The sequence below is a fragment of the Canis lupus genome, chromosome 27 (genome assembly GCF_048164855.1).
Source record: "Canis lupus baileyi chromosome 27, mCanLup2.hap1, whole genome shotgun sequence".
Classification (NCBI taxonomy): Eukaryota; Metazoa; Chordata; class Mammalia; order Carnivora; family Canidae; genus Canis; species Canis lupus.
In genome coordinates, this window is record NC_132864.1 from 31,336,231 (window position 1) to 31,350,027 (window position 13,797).

Sequence of the window (13,797 nt, forward strand, 5' to 3'; positions counted from 1 at the left end):
GCCTGATATTCTAGGTCTTCCTTGATGGGACCCTTTTCTTCCTTGTCAGCCAGACTTCTCTTAGTTACCTTCTTTACATTTGCCTCTTCAAATCATTCCCTGCCCCGCCCCCTCCAGGAATATCCAGCAACATGGGACTTTAATGCCTTTCTTCCTCCTAATCCTTGGAGCTCCTTCCAGAAGGGAGGATGCTTATAGGTGGTACAGCTACAGTGTGACTCAAGGGGTGAGCCAAAGCACCACTAGGTGAAATCTCTGTGCAGCTGGATCCAAGCCGCTTAGCCTACTCTCACGTTGGCTCAGGCCATTGCTCTTCTCTTCTGGAATATCTTTCTTCTCTTGACCTATCCAAATCCTGTCTATGAAATCCCATTTGAGAGTGATTTACAATCCTCTCTCTGGGTTCCTGCACTATGGGTCTATACCACACAATGGCATTGTCGCTCCATCTTCACTCATTCAACAAATACATTGAGCCCTTACTATATGGTAGACATTGGGCGGGGTGTTGTATTGCCTGTCCTCGTGGGGCTAACACTAGTGGGGGAGATACAATCAACATAAAATAATAAAGTAACCATGAAAATGTCACCCAGGTTCTTTACAGGGCCTAGCATACAGCACACAAGAATTTCTTGAATTCATGAACAATTGATTGATTTTTAAATCAATTTAAATTTTTAAAAAGAAATGACCAAAAGGAATCCTTTATTTCACCACCCAGATCTATCAATGAGCCACATAAGAAACAGAGGGTCATGATGCCTCAGGCTTTGTTTTAACATCATTTGTAAATTAGTGGTATGACCTTGAGTAAGTCTTGGCTTCTCAGCAACCTCTAAAAATGAGGTGGGTCGGCTTTTGGTGGTCTTTGCGTGCTTTTCCATTTCTGAGATTCTGTTATTTTCAACTGCTCTGGGATGGTCCTCATCCTCTTCCTGGCCTTTTTTCCTGTTACCCCCCCTTTCCTTCCGCCCTTCACATTTGTCCCTTCTGTATCCGCCCTCCACCCCCCTTCACTTTCCTGGCTACCCCCTAGTTTCACTGAGATGGTTACCATGGCAATCACCTCCTGGAAATGACATCACTCATCTCCTAGGCAACTGTTTCCAGGGCAGTGACATCATTCAATCACCATGGCAACTCTCTGGGAGGACAGTTTTGCAGAGAAATGGGCAAACAGTATATCTGGGGGTTGGGGCAATGCAGGGAGAATATTAAAAGAAGAAAAATATCTCAGGAGCAAGAAGAAAAAGCTTTGGGCTTGTAGGGGAAAATGGGAAACCAGTATGGGGCTAGGAAAGAAGCTCTGGGGTGAACTTTTTTAAAAAGATTTTATTTATTTGAGAGAGAGAGAGAGAGTGGGTGAGAGAGAGGATAAGCCCGGGGAGGGTGGTGGGGAAGAGGGAGAAGGAGCAGCAGACTCTCCACTGAGGAGGGAGCCTGATGTGGGGCTCAATCCCAAAGCCCTGGGATCATGACCTGAGCTGAAGGCAGATGCTTTAAGCCACCCAAGCAGTGCTCTAATAACTAGGCTTGACCATACAGTGTATCACTAAACCAGGACACTTGAGAGTGAAGATGGGCACTATTATTATTATTATTACATCAGGATGACAGGTAAACACTGGGCCTATCTAAGTAAATGAGGGAATGTGCCCCCCCCCCCCGCCATAATCAGGCAGATGCCTTACTCCCTCACCTATGTTCATCGAACAAGCATTGATTCAACTTTGTGTGTGGGCACCAGGGAGACCATAGTGAACAAAACCAGCCCAGGCCCCTGGACTAATGGAGCTCACAGAGGTGTGTGTACTAGGGCTGGGGAAAATCCTGCGGCCACCCAATGAATGCTGAGGTGCAGACTGCAGTGCTGGGAATGGAAGGCATAGAACACCAGAGACGTGTTTAATGGGAGTATGTGAAGCAGCCTGGGCAGGAGGGGAGTTCACTAAGCCCCACTAAGGTGGAGTGGGGAGAAGTGTTCTGGCAGAGGAAATGGTATGTGCAAAGGGAGCATGCAGAGCGCCAGGAACTAAAAGGAGGCCAGATAGCCGATGAAGAATTGGAGGCAGCTGGGTGGGTGTTGAGGCTAGAGAAGATGACAGGGACGAGGCCTTGGAGCACTGGGAAGCCTCATGGAAGTGTTTTGAGGAGTGGGAGACATGATCCTGTTTGCATTTTAGAAATCTTGCCCTTGCTGTCGTGTGGGGTAGAGTGGGAGGGCAGTTTGCCAAGGAAGTTGATTAGGAGGCAGGGACCTGGGTGGTGGCAATGAGAGAGAGACATAGTGAGTAGAGCTGACAGGATTTGCTCAAGGACTAGATAAGTGTGAGGGTGGGGTTGCCCCCCCGCCCCCCGCCCCAGGAGGCTCAGGGTCCAGCCTGCATCAGGCTCCCTGCTCATCAGGGAGTCTGCTCATCTCTCTGCCCACCTCCCCACCATGGCCCCCACTCCTGTGTTCTCTCTCTCAAATAAATAAACAAAATCTTAAAAAAAAAAAAAAAAAACAACGTGAGGCTGAGGACGGACTTGGGATGACACTTGGGATGGCATGAGTGACTTGGAGTGGGGGTGTGACTCTGCTTTCTCTCAAATAAGGAAGCAGAGCAGGCAAGAGAGGTGCCCAGGGTGCAATATTTAAGGAGGCAGACAGTATCAGGGGCAGCCTTTAAAAGGAGTGCCTCCTTAAATGCTGAGCCTTGGAAGAAGGATTTATTTTGTTTTATGTTTTTAGGGGGTAGGGGACCATATCTGGGGAGCAGTAATAGCAATCTCTTGTGTTTAGAGCACAGAGCCTTCATTTTCACCAAACCCCTAATAGGTGTGGAGAGAGCAGGCTGGAGGCCTGAGTGCTAATGCATGCCAGCTGCTTTACTGTCCCCACAGGAGGCCAGGGAGGGAGCTCCTCACCGGCCCACCTCACAGATGAGGAAACTGAGGCTCAGACTTGGTCCAGAATTTGAAGGAAGGGAGGAAAGGAGGAAGGGGGGAAGGGAGGAAGGAAGGAAAGGAGGGAGGGAGGAAGGACCCAAGGAAGGAAAACCAAGTGCTTTCAGGCTGTCCACCTACTTGATCTTCACCACAACCATTTGCTGGGGAGCAGAGGGTCTGAGATGTGGTGAAACTCCACAGTTCAGCGAAGCTTTGCTATCACAGTTGCTTTCTTTCCACCACAGCTGTTCTCAGCTGACCTTTAAGGTTCTACCCTGGGCAGGTCTCCCCAGAAGGAGGAACAGGCGGAAGGCTGAGAACATGGCTCTGTGCCTCAGCCTCCTCCTCTGTAAAATGTGGATAATGACAGCATTAATTTCCATCTCATAGGTTTGTGCTGAGGTTTAAGTGACATGAGGAAAGCACCTGGCACAGTGCTCCTCATAGACAGTAATCGATGAATGTTAGAATCAGGGTGGGAGGGCAGAAGTGTGGGTGTGCACATGACACAGGGATGTGGGATGGAGGCGGGAGAGGCAAGGTACAGAGACGTGTGGACCAGTTGGTTGCTGAGGGAGAAGCCTCCTCCTCACCAGCTGGCTCTCAGGGAGACAGCATGGTTATACCCCTTATTCCTAATCCTACACCTACTTCAGCGGGAGGAGGATGAGTCTGGTCTCCCCTGGGAAGAGGGGACTGTAGAGGAAGCCCAGAAATAAGCAGGTGGCATCCATGAGGCCTGGTAGAGGGGAGTAAGGGGCTATACCTGGGCCTTCCATTCCCATCCACATCCTAGACCTACCCTAGGCCTATCATTAAACAACTAAAGTTTTGCTATGGCCCCTAACTATAGGACTCAAAGGCACCCTGAGTTTAATAAGGAGTGAATAAACACAAGGACTGGGCTCTGTGATCCCAGCATGCACATGTGCACACACATACACACAGACTCCTCACTTCCTCTGGGTATTAGGGTTCAACCAGAGAAATGGTAGTAATAGGAGATGTATATTAAGGAATTTATTGCAAGGAGTTGGCTCATGATATTGTGGGGCTGGCTAGGCAAGTTTGAACTCATTAGGATCAGGCTAGAACTCTTGCCAAGGGCAGACTCTTCTGTCCACAGGCAGAATTTCTTCCTCAGGGAACTCCCAGCTCTGATTTTTTTTTTTCCCAGCTCTGATTTTAAGGTCTTTCAACTGATTGAGTCAGGCCCACCAAGATTATCTAGGATAATTTCCTTTAAAGTCAATTTATTTAATTGCATCTACAAAATACCTCATCACAACATTTAGACCTAGTGTTTGATTGAATAACAGGAGTGTAACTTGGCCAGGTTGACACATTAAAAAAGAATATCCATTACCCTCGGATACCAGCTAGGTGTTGTCTTGGTGGTCTGTAGAACACTGCTTTACTTCATTAACTTACTATGTACTGAGCACTTACTAGGCGCCAGGTACCGTCCTAAGTGATTTCCATGCAGCATCCAGTTAATCCTCAAAACAAACCATGAAACAAACCCTTCCTTTTTTTTTTTTTTTTTTTAAGATTTTATTTATTTTTGAGAGAAAGAAGAGAGTGCAAGCGAGAGTGGGGGGAGGGACAGAAGGAGAAGCGGATTCCTCACTGAACAGAGTCTGATGCGGGACTCAATCTTACTACCCTGGGATCATGACTGAGCCACCCAGGTGCCTGAAGCAGGTATCCTTCTTGTCCCCAATTCTACAGGTAAGGAAATGGAGCCTCACACGGGTGAGGCGGCTCCCAGGGTCACACCTGGCGGACAGCAGGTCTGGGCGCTTCTGCGCTCCGAGCCATCCCTTTCTATGGACCCTCCCTGTTAGCCTCTCCTATCGCTGCCTTGTCTTCTCTTCTCCTGGAGCAGGAAGTTGGAGTTCAAACCGCTTCGTGATGTGAGCATGTTCCTGACGCTCTGGACTTCACTTTCCTCCTTTCTGAAGGGACTCAGTCCTTCCCAGCCTTTCTGGTATTGGGGCGGAACGGAGGAGCCCTTTGGGGACCACTTTCTCGGGGCTTTGCTGCCACCTAGGGGCTCTACAGTGTTCACCACGCTCTAGAAGTCTGGAAAGTAGTGAATTTGCACAGGAGCTGCTGAGGTCTAGCGGGATGGGAGGAGGGGGCAAGCGGCGGAGAGGGGGCAATTCTGGGCCCCGTAACAGAGACATTGCAAATTTCCCCGGCTCTTTCCCCCACCTGCTCACTCGGTGTCCCCCAGGCCCCTGCAGAGTCCTCAGAGATTTCCGGGAGCCCTGGGGTAAAAAGGGGATTTCGACCCTCGACGTGCTCTGCTGCCCGGCGGGGCCCCGGAGGCGTCGGCGCCCAAGCTTCTAGGGGATCTTAGGGGCAGCGTGAGCCTCTCTCACCGCATCAGGTCACTGGACAGGTCCTCGGTGCGAGGCAGGGTCCAGACGGGCCCGCCCACTCCGACGGGAACGGAGGACGGGGAGACCCAGCGCGGGGCGAAGGCGGAGGTAAGGGCAGAAAAACAGAAAAGCGGGCCCTGGTGTGCGGACTCAGCACGCAGGTCCTCCCCCGCGGCCGCTCCCCAAGCCCCGCCCGCGGCCTTCCTTCCGGGTGCGGCCACCGGGGGGCGCCGCGAGCCGCGCAGGGGCTCCAGCTCGGCCCCTGTAGAGAGCTGCCTCCGCGCAGCTCCCGCCCTTTGGTTGAGGAGCTGGTTGGTGGCGGGAGAGGCCAGTAAAACCAGCCCATCACTCAGCCTGTCAGTCAACCCCATCTTCTCTTGTCGGCCGGTACAACCAACCCGTCAGTCAGCCGGTCAGTCAGCCTGTCAGTCAATCCCATCCGCTGTTCTGTCAGCCAGTACAGCCTGTCAGTCGATCCCGTGGGCCAGCCTGTCAGCCGGTACTACCAACCCGTCAGTCAGTCAGTCAGCCAGCCTGTCAGTCAATGTCAGTCAATCCCATCGCTGTCCTGTCAGCCGATCCGGTGAGTCCATCGGCAGGCAGTCGAGTCCACAGCGGTTTTCCCCTCAGTCGCTCAGCGGTGGTTGACTGTCTTGCTGGGCGGCAGGGGGGCCATCCCGGTGTCCTCGTCCCCAGCGTCCCCTGTGCTGGCCCTGCGCAGAGTGAGGGCGGGTGACGGGAGGAAGCGGGCGGGCCTCTGGGAGGAGGGGCAAATGTCGGGGAAAGGGTCTGGGGCGGAGTTCGGGTGGCAGAGCCAGGCCCGTGCTCGGGGGGCTGAGCCCGGAGGCGCCGCCCAGCCTGCCCTTGCTGTGCAGATGGGCTTCTGACCCGCGTTGTAGGCCTAAGCTGCTCGCCTCCTTGGACGTGGGAGCCCGTCTCGGGGTGGCCCAGAGCCTGTCTTCCAGGGGCCTCACCGCGCAAGGGGGCTCCCGGCCTGCGTGGAGAGAAGACTCCTAGCTTCTGGGCTTGGCACTGCTTCTGCCGCGCAGTGTCCTTGCGGAAGCCGCTTAGCCATCCTGGGCTCGGTGTGCCGGTGCCCCTCTACCAAGTTGAGACAACCTCCGCACCGCCAGCGACTCCCCACCTCTACTCCACACTGTGGTTGGAAATGACACCGTGGAGGTGAAGGCCCACGTGTGAAGAGGTTACGTCGTTTTTCTGAGGTGAGGGAGGGAGCATGGAAGAAAGAAGAGGCAGAGGTGGCTTGAACCTCTGGGTTACCGGGACGCTGGCCCGTCACCTCCACCTGGGGGCCCCAGGGTTCTGGCCTTGGCTGTGCGACTCTGGGCAAGTCCCTGCTTCTCTCTGGGCTTCTGTAACAGGAGTGTGGATTCCATGATCTCCAAGGCCTGAGACTCGAGTGGAAGTAAAATTCCTGAGGGGGGAGCTCCCTCCAAGAACACTGGAATTCTGACCAGCCACAGTGTAGGGATCGGGGAAAGACTTGCTATTTCCGTGTGGTAAAGGGAAAGGTTAAAGTGCCTGGCCACGCGTCCAGACCACTGGGGGTGGGAGTAGGTACTGGGGAGGGTGGTAGCTGGGTTGCAGGAGTCAGAAGTCTTCCCTCAGCCCAATAGGGATAAGCTCTTGGGGCCCTGCTGGGAGGAGGTCTCTGTTGACCCTGGCAGAGGGAGGGGAGGAAATGGACAAACCTCAGCCATGCCCTGGGGGCAGTGGTCTTCCTTCTGCTCCAGTCTCTTCCCTTACTTCAAAGCTGGGTCCCCAGATCGCATCATGCCCAGGCCTCCTCAGTGGTCCAGTGAGGTGGGAGATGCAGTTCCTGGAAGCTGGAGGAGCCCAGACAAAGCAGGCTTCTCGTAGGGATCTGGTGGGATAGTTGTACTACGTGGCTTACTGGGCATGACTGGGAGGCACCAGGAAGAGTTGGTTATTCCTTCAGCAAGTATACTGTGTGTGTGTGTGTGTGTTTTAAAAGATTTTATTTATTTATTCATGAAAGATACAGAGAGAGAAAGAGGCAGAGGCAGAGGCAGAGGGAGAAGAAGGCTCCCTGTGGGGAGCCCGATGTGGGACTCGATGTCAGGACCCCAGGATCACGACCTGAGCCAAAGGCAGACACTCAACCACTCAGCCACCTGGGTGCCCCTCAGCAAGTATATTGGACATCCATCCCATGCCAGGCTTTGTGCTAGGCAGTGCATGGCAAGAATGAACTGTACAGATGTTACCCCTGTTTACGAAGTGCAGAGTATATAGAGGTGTTAGGAGCAATCCAAGAAAGACAAAAAAGAGGGAAAAAAGTCAACACATTGGCTATATTTAAAATTGTGTTATGAAGGTAGCAAAGAGGATACTGAGGTAGAAAATCAGTAGGGCCATTTGGGAAGGTTCTCTGGGCAGGTGACACCTAATGTAAGACCTGAGAGAGAAGGAGCAAGCCATGGAGTGGAGACAGTGTTCCAGAATGAGGGAATACCATTCATTCATTCATTCATTCATTCATGTATGCCCATGTTACTATGTGCCAGGTATTTTTCTAGAATAGAGAAAGAGAGATGAACAATAGAAGTTAAATCCTTTCTCTCATAGAGTTTATGTTATAGTGGAAGGAGACAGAAAATGAACAATTCCAGGGAGTGATGAATGCTATGAAGAAAATGAAAACAACATTTGAGATAGAAAATGACTAAGTATGAGAGGAATATGATAGATAGGGTGGTAAGTAAGGGAAGGCCACTCAGAGATCAAATAGTGAGAAAGAGCCAGCCAGGCAAAGGTCTGGAGGAAGAACATTCCAGACAGAGGGAGCAGGAAGTGGGAATGAATTTAGCAGGTTTGAAGCATGGCTGATGGGAGAGTGATGGGCAGTGAGGTGGTGGGAGCAGGTAATGAAGGCCATGGCAAAGCTAGGTGAGTTTGGATTTATTAGAAGGTACTGGGAAGCTGGTGGAGGGATGTGGGCAGGGGAGAGATCTCATAACTCTGGCTGCTCAGTGTGGGTGTGTAGTGAGAGGGTGGGAAGGTAGGAGTGGAAGCAGTTAAGACGCTACTCTAATAGTCCAGGCAAGATAATGTTGGCCCGGACCAGGGTAGTAGCAGGGGAGATGGAGGCAGGTGAACAGGTATAAGTATGGGCTGGATCGAAAGGATTTGCTATTTGGATGTGGGGCAGAGGTGAAGGAAAAGGATGACTCTTTGGATTCTAATTCCAGCACCTGGATGGATGCTGATGCCATTGACTGAGTTGGAGTGGGTTGTAGGGATAGGTTTTGGGGTGGAAAAAGAGAATGCAGTTTTGGAGAACTTAACAAAGATTTCTGTTAGGCAAGTGGAGATGACAGGCAGGCAGCTGGTCAGACCCTGGAGCTCGGGGGAGAGGATTGGTCTAAAAGTGGTGTTTGGCTTGGGGCACAGGACAGTGCTGGTCAGGCCAGCAGGGGCAGTGCTGTTCAAGGAATTGGACAGCTAAGCTGTCCAGCATTGTGGCCACGAGCCATATGCAGCTTTGGGCACTTGACATATAGCTTGCCTGAATTGAGATGTCCCCCAAGTGTAAAATACATACCAAATTTGGAAGATTTACTATGGAAAAAGAATATAGAGTGTCTCATTAAGAATTTTAAAAAATTGATTACATGTTGAAATGTATTAAATGAAATATATTATTAAAATTAATTTCACCTGTTTCTTTTTACCTTTTTTAATGTGGCTACCAGGACATTTAAAATTACACTTGTGCTCACAGTATATTTCTGTTGGGCTGTGCTCCTCTAGAGGATGGGGCTGGTGGAACATTGTAGGCTGTGGCTGTTCAGGGCATCAGGGAACAGGAGTGGTTAGGAAATTGAAGGGCACCTCCAAAGAGTGCAATCCTACATAAAACCTAGCATAGGGCCTGTTGGCCTGGTTCTCCTTTGCCCCATTTCCTGGGACCTTGTCAGGGCAGAACTGAAGCACACCCCTCTGGACTTCCCAACCTCTTGGCTGCCTCAGAGCTGAGGAAGGGGCAGAAGGGGTGAAGGACTCAGAAGGTGCTAGTACCTCAACTGCTGAATTCTCTTTCTGTTCATATCACCCTGTCTGGCATTACCCTGCCAGGGGAATATTTCCACCCCCTGGCCTGAGCAGGGTATGCCAACCAACAGCTGGGTAATCAAGGCAACCAAGGCCATAAAACTCAATCATAATTTGTATGAAATAAATGTGGCTGCAACCCATTTTCATCCATTAACATTCTAAACACCTTGTTCAAGCTGTGCCTGTAGTGTTTCTAGTTGGCAGGATAACTGCAATTAGTGGAAAAGAGCAGTGAGATGATGAGAGATTTAATTCACTTCAGTTAGTTTGATGTGATTTTTGTAAGTACCACTGTGTGCCATGTGCTGTGCTGGGTGCTTTGGGTTGTTTAATTCTCTGTCCTTAAAGAATATATATCCAAATACCTTCGCGTAGGGACAAATGCATGGAGAAATAGAGATGCATGAGAGCTCAGAGGAAGCAAAATTAAGGCCAGTGTGTGTGTGTGTGTGTGTGTGTGTGTGTGTGTGTGTGTGACTGTGAACTCAGGGAAGATGCCATGTAGTATTAGAGCAGATGAGCAGGATTTGGGCATGTAGTAGTGGAGGGGTGGGGAGAGGATTTTCCAGGCACATTGGGCAGCAGGAAAGGACATGATTCAGGAAAAGGCAGGGAGAGATATTTGGCTAGGATGTTGGGCATGTGAAGCAGAGTCTTAGGAAAGAAATATTGATGACAGATCTTGAGAGGCTTTGATTTCCAGGTTAAGGAGGTTTGGCTTTAGATTGTTGGCACTTGGGGGTTATTGAGGTGGGACTGATCTGAACAACACCCTGCTTAGGAAGAAGAAACCACTTGTCTGGAGATTTTGAGGCTCAGAGAGCTTGTGTGAGGAAAGGAGAGAGGTAAAGAGCCTTTCTGGAATTAACCCTGAAAATAATGCAGTGTGGTGTAGTAGTTAAAAGCATTGGTTTGGGGCCTGGAAAGACCTGAATTTGAACCATAGTGTTGCAATTTTTTTTTTAGTAGTAGCTTTATTAGAATATAATTTATATACCTACAATTCACTCATTTAAAGTATACAATTCAGGGCTCTTGGGTGGCTTAGTTGGTTAAGCATCTGCCTTTGGCTCAGGTCATGATCCCAGGTTTTGGGATCCAACTGAGCCCCTCCAGGATCAATCCCCACATCAGGCTTCCTGCTCAGCAGGGAGTCTGCTTCTCCCTCTCCCCCTGCTCTTTCTCCTGGCTTGTGCTCTTTCAACTCTCTCACTCTCTCTCTCAAATGAATAAATAAAATATTTTTTAAAAGAAGTTACACCCTGAGACAAAGGCAGATGATCAACTGGTGAGCTACCCAGGCATCCCCCCTTGGTGTATTTGTAGAGTTATACAACCATAACTACAGTTAATTTCTCTTTTTAAAAATTGAGCTATAAATGGGATGCCTGAGTGGCTCAGCAGTTGAGCGTTTGCCTCCAGCTCAGGGCATGATCCCGAGATTCGGGATCGAGTCCCACATCAGGCTCCTCTGCCTATGTCTCCGCCTCTTTCTCTCTCTGTGTCTCTCATGAATAAATAAATAAAATCTTTAAAAAAGTTTAAAAAATTGAGATATAATTTATATATCATAAATTGACCGTTTGAAATGTACATTGTCAGTTTTTTAAAAAAGATTTTATTTATTTATTCATGCAGGACACAGAGAGAGAAGCAGAGACACAGGGAGAGGGAGAAGCGGGCTCCATGCAGGGATCTGACATGGGATTCGATCCGGGTATCCAGGATCACACCCTGAGCTGAAGGCGGTGCTAAACCACTGAGCCACCTGGGCTGCCTGATTTGTGTTTTTCTAATTATTAGTGATGTTAAACATCTTTTCATGGTGCTTGTCGTCATCTGTTCCATTCTTGTCTTGAGCTGAGTCAAACCCTGATGGATAGAACTGCATCAGCCAGAGGAGTTTTTTAGATGTGCCTGTGGCATAGTTTGGGGTTCTTTTGATAAAAGTCTAGTAAATTCTTTCCAGGTCCTATATGAAAATCTTGCCCTGTGGTAGTTCCCTAAAGTGCTCTAGGGATAGTGAGACTTAGACATTAAGCATTCAGTCTAAGTCCCTTCCCTGTGTCCTGGTTACCCCTTCTCTACGTGGCCTCATCTCATTCCTTGCCTCAGGCATTGGGCCTTTTCTGCTGGCTGTATCATTCTCAAGGGGGTAACGGTTGTATCTTTGGGAGCTCTTCTCCTTTGCCCTCACAGATTCTGTATTGTTTGTTTATCTGAAGTTTATCCACTGTAGCCTATGTCCATTTTGGCCTCACTGAATTCTCTCCACCACCTACTCATTCCCAGTTATCTTAGATTTCTTGGCCTCCATGGTTTCCTAGACTCTACCAAATGGGGGCACCCCCTCCTGCTTTGGCACAATTAGAGGAAAAGTCGGAAACCAGCTTGCTGGCCTCCCCAAGGCAAAGAGTGTCAGGATGGCAGATGATTCATATTTCAGTTATCACTAGAAATGGTAAGGAGGGCCCTGGCTGTGGATTAGGAGGAGCTCACCATCCCAACCCTTATGGTAGGAGCATGACTGTGATGACAATATGTATGTCATTTGTCAAGTGGTCCGGTTTGGGCTCAGGGGTTCCTTCTTTCTGCAGGATGGCTCTCATGTTCTTTGATCTCTCTCACTCACTCACTCACTCACTCACTCTCAACATACTTTTGAGCACTATCTCGGCAAAGCACTGTGGCAGGCCTAGAGACTAGAAAGCTGAGCATTTGAGGACCTCATAGATTAGTGAGATAGACAAACATATAAATTCAATATTATGTGATGTGTGTTATAATTGAGGTATGTGTGAAGTACAGTGGGAATACAGCTGAAGGAGGAGTACTTGTGCCTTGAGAGAAAGAATGGGGAGCTTCAGCTTCAGGGAAAGGTAACATTTGAGCTGGGTTCTGAAGGAGGAGAGGCGATATGGGGAAGGAAGGCATTCTAGGTAAAGGACTCAAGGATTCTTTGCATAGATTCACATCAAGAGTGATTCTGGTGGGGGGCACTTGGGTGTGGCTTTGGCTCGGGTCATGATCCCAGGGTTCTGGGATGGAGTCCTGCAGGGAGCTTGCTTCTCCCTCTGCCTATGTCTCTACCTCTCTCTCTGTGTCTCTCATGAATTTAAAAAATAAATAAATGAAAGAGTGATTCTGGGGGACGTTCAGAAGCCCACTGCTTTTCCTTTCTTGTGCCTCTCCCTTCAGTTGCACTAGGGAAACCTTGAAGTCAAGAGACCCTGTCTTCTAGAGAAGTGGCCCAAGTCCCAGACTGTCTGTTAGCCTCCCATGTAAATTCATTTGTCCCTATGTCCTCCCACTCACTCTAGATGCAGTCAATTGATGTGAGAAACTCACTCATTCTAAGTATTACTGGGAATGGATGGCTTAGTCAATTAAATAGATAATTGACTCATCGAGTATTTATTTTGGCTTACTAGATACAAGGCATATGAAAGATCATAGTGTGGTGCTTAATGGGCAGGACTAAATTAAAATGGCCTGGTTTTCAAAAGACATGAACAGAAATCTCACAGAGGAAGACATAGACATGGCCAACAGGCACATGAGAAAATGCTCAGCATCACTTGCCATCAGGGAAATACAAATCAAAACCACAATGAGATACCACCTCACACCAGTGAGAATGGGGAAAATTAACAAAGCAGGAAACCACAAATGTTGGAGAGGATGCGGAGAAAAGGGAACCCTCTTACACTGTTGGTGGGAATGTGAACTGGTGCAGCTACTCTGGAAAACTGTGTGGAGGTTCCTCAAAGAGTTAAAAATAGATCTGCCCTACGACCCAGCAATTGCACTTCTGGGGATTTACCCCAAAGATACAGATGCAGTGAAACGCCGGGACACCTGCACCCCGATGTTTCTAGCAGCAATGTCCACAATAGCCAAACTGTGGAAGGAGCCTCGGTGTCCATCGAAAGATGAGTGGATAAAGAAGATGTGGTCTATGTATACAATGGAATATTACTCAGCCTTTAGAAACAACAAATACCCACCATTTGCTTGGACATGGATGGAACTGGAGGGTATTATGCTGAGTGAAATAAGTCAATCGGAGAAGGACAAACATTATATGGTCTCATTCATTTGGGGAATGTAAAAAATAGTGAAAGGGAATAAAGGGGAAAGGAGAAAAAATGAGTGGGAAATATCAGAAAGGGAGACAGAACATAAAGACTCCTAACTCTGGGAAACGAGCTAGGGGTGGTGGAAGGGGAGGTGGGCGGGGGGGTAGGGGTGACTGGGTGACGGGCACTGAGTGGGGGCACTTGACGGGATGAGCACTGGGTGTTATTCTATATGTTGGCAAATTGAACACGAATAAAAAATAAATTTATTAAAAATAAAATAAAATAAAATAAAAAGA

General features: G+C 49.1%; 1 long non-coding RNA gene across 1 annotated transcript in view; it reads left to right on the forward strand.

The window, feature by feature from the left end:
• The window catches only part of LOC140619624 (uncharacterized), a 47,433-nt gene that overhangs the window by 513 nt on the left and 33,123 nt on the right, over positions 1 to 13,797 (forward strand). Inside the window, exons 2-4 of the long non-coding RNA XR_012019499.1 lie at positions 4,666 to 4,850; positions 5,330 to 5,429; positions 5,776 to 6,544. This is a non-coding gene — a long non-coding RNA (uncharacterized lncRNA). The remainder of the gene's footprint in view (positions 1 to 4,665; positions 4,851 to 5,329; positions 5,430 to 5,775; positions 6,545 to 13,797) is intronic.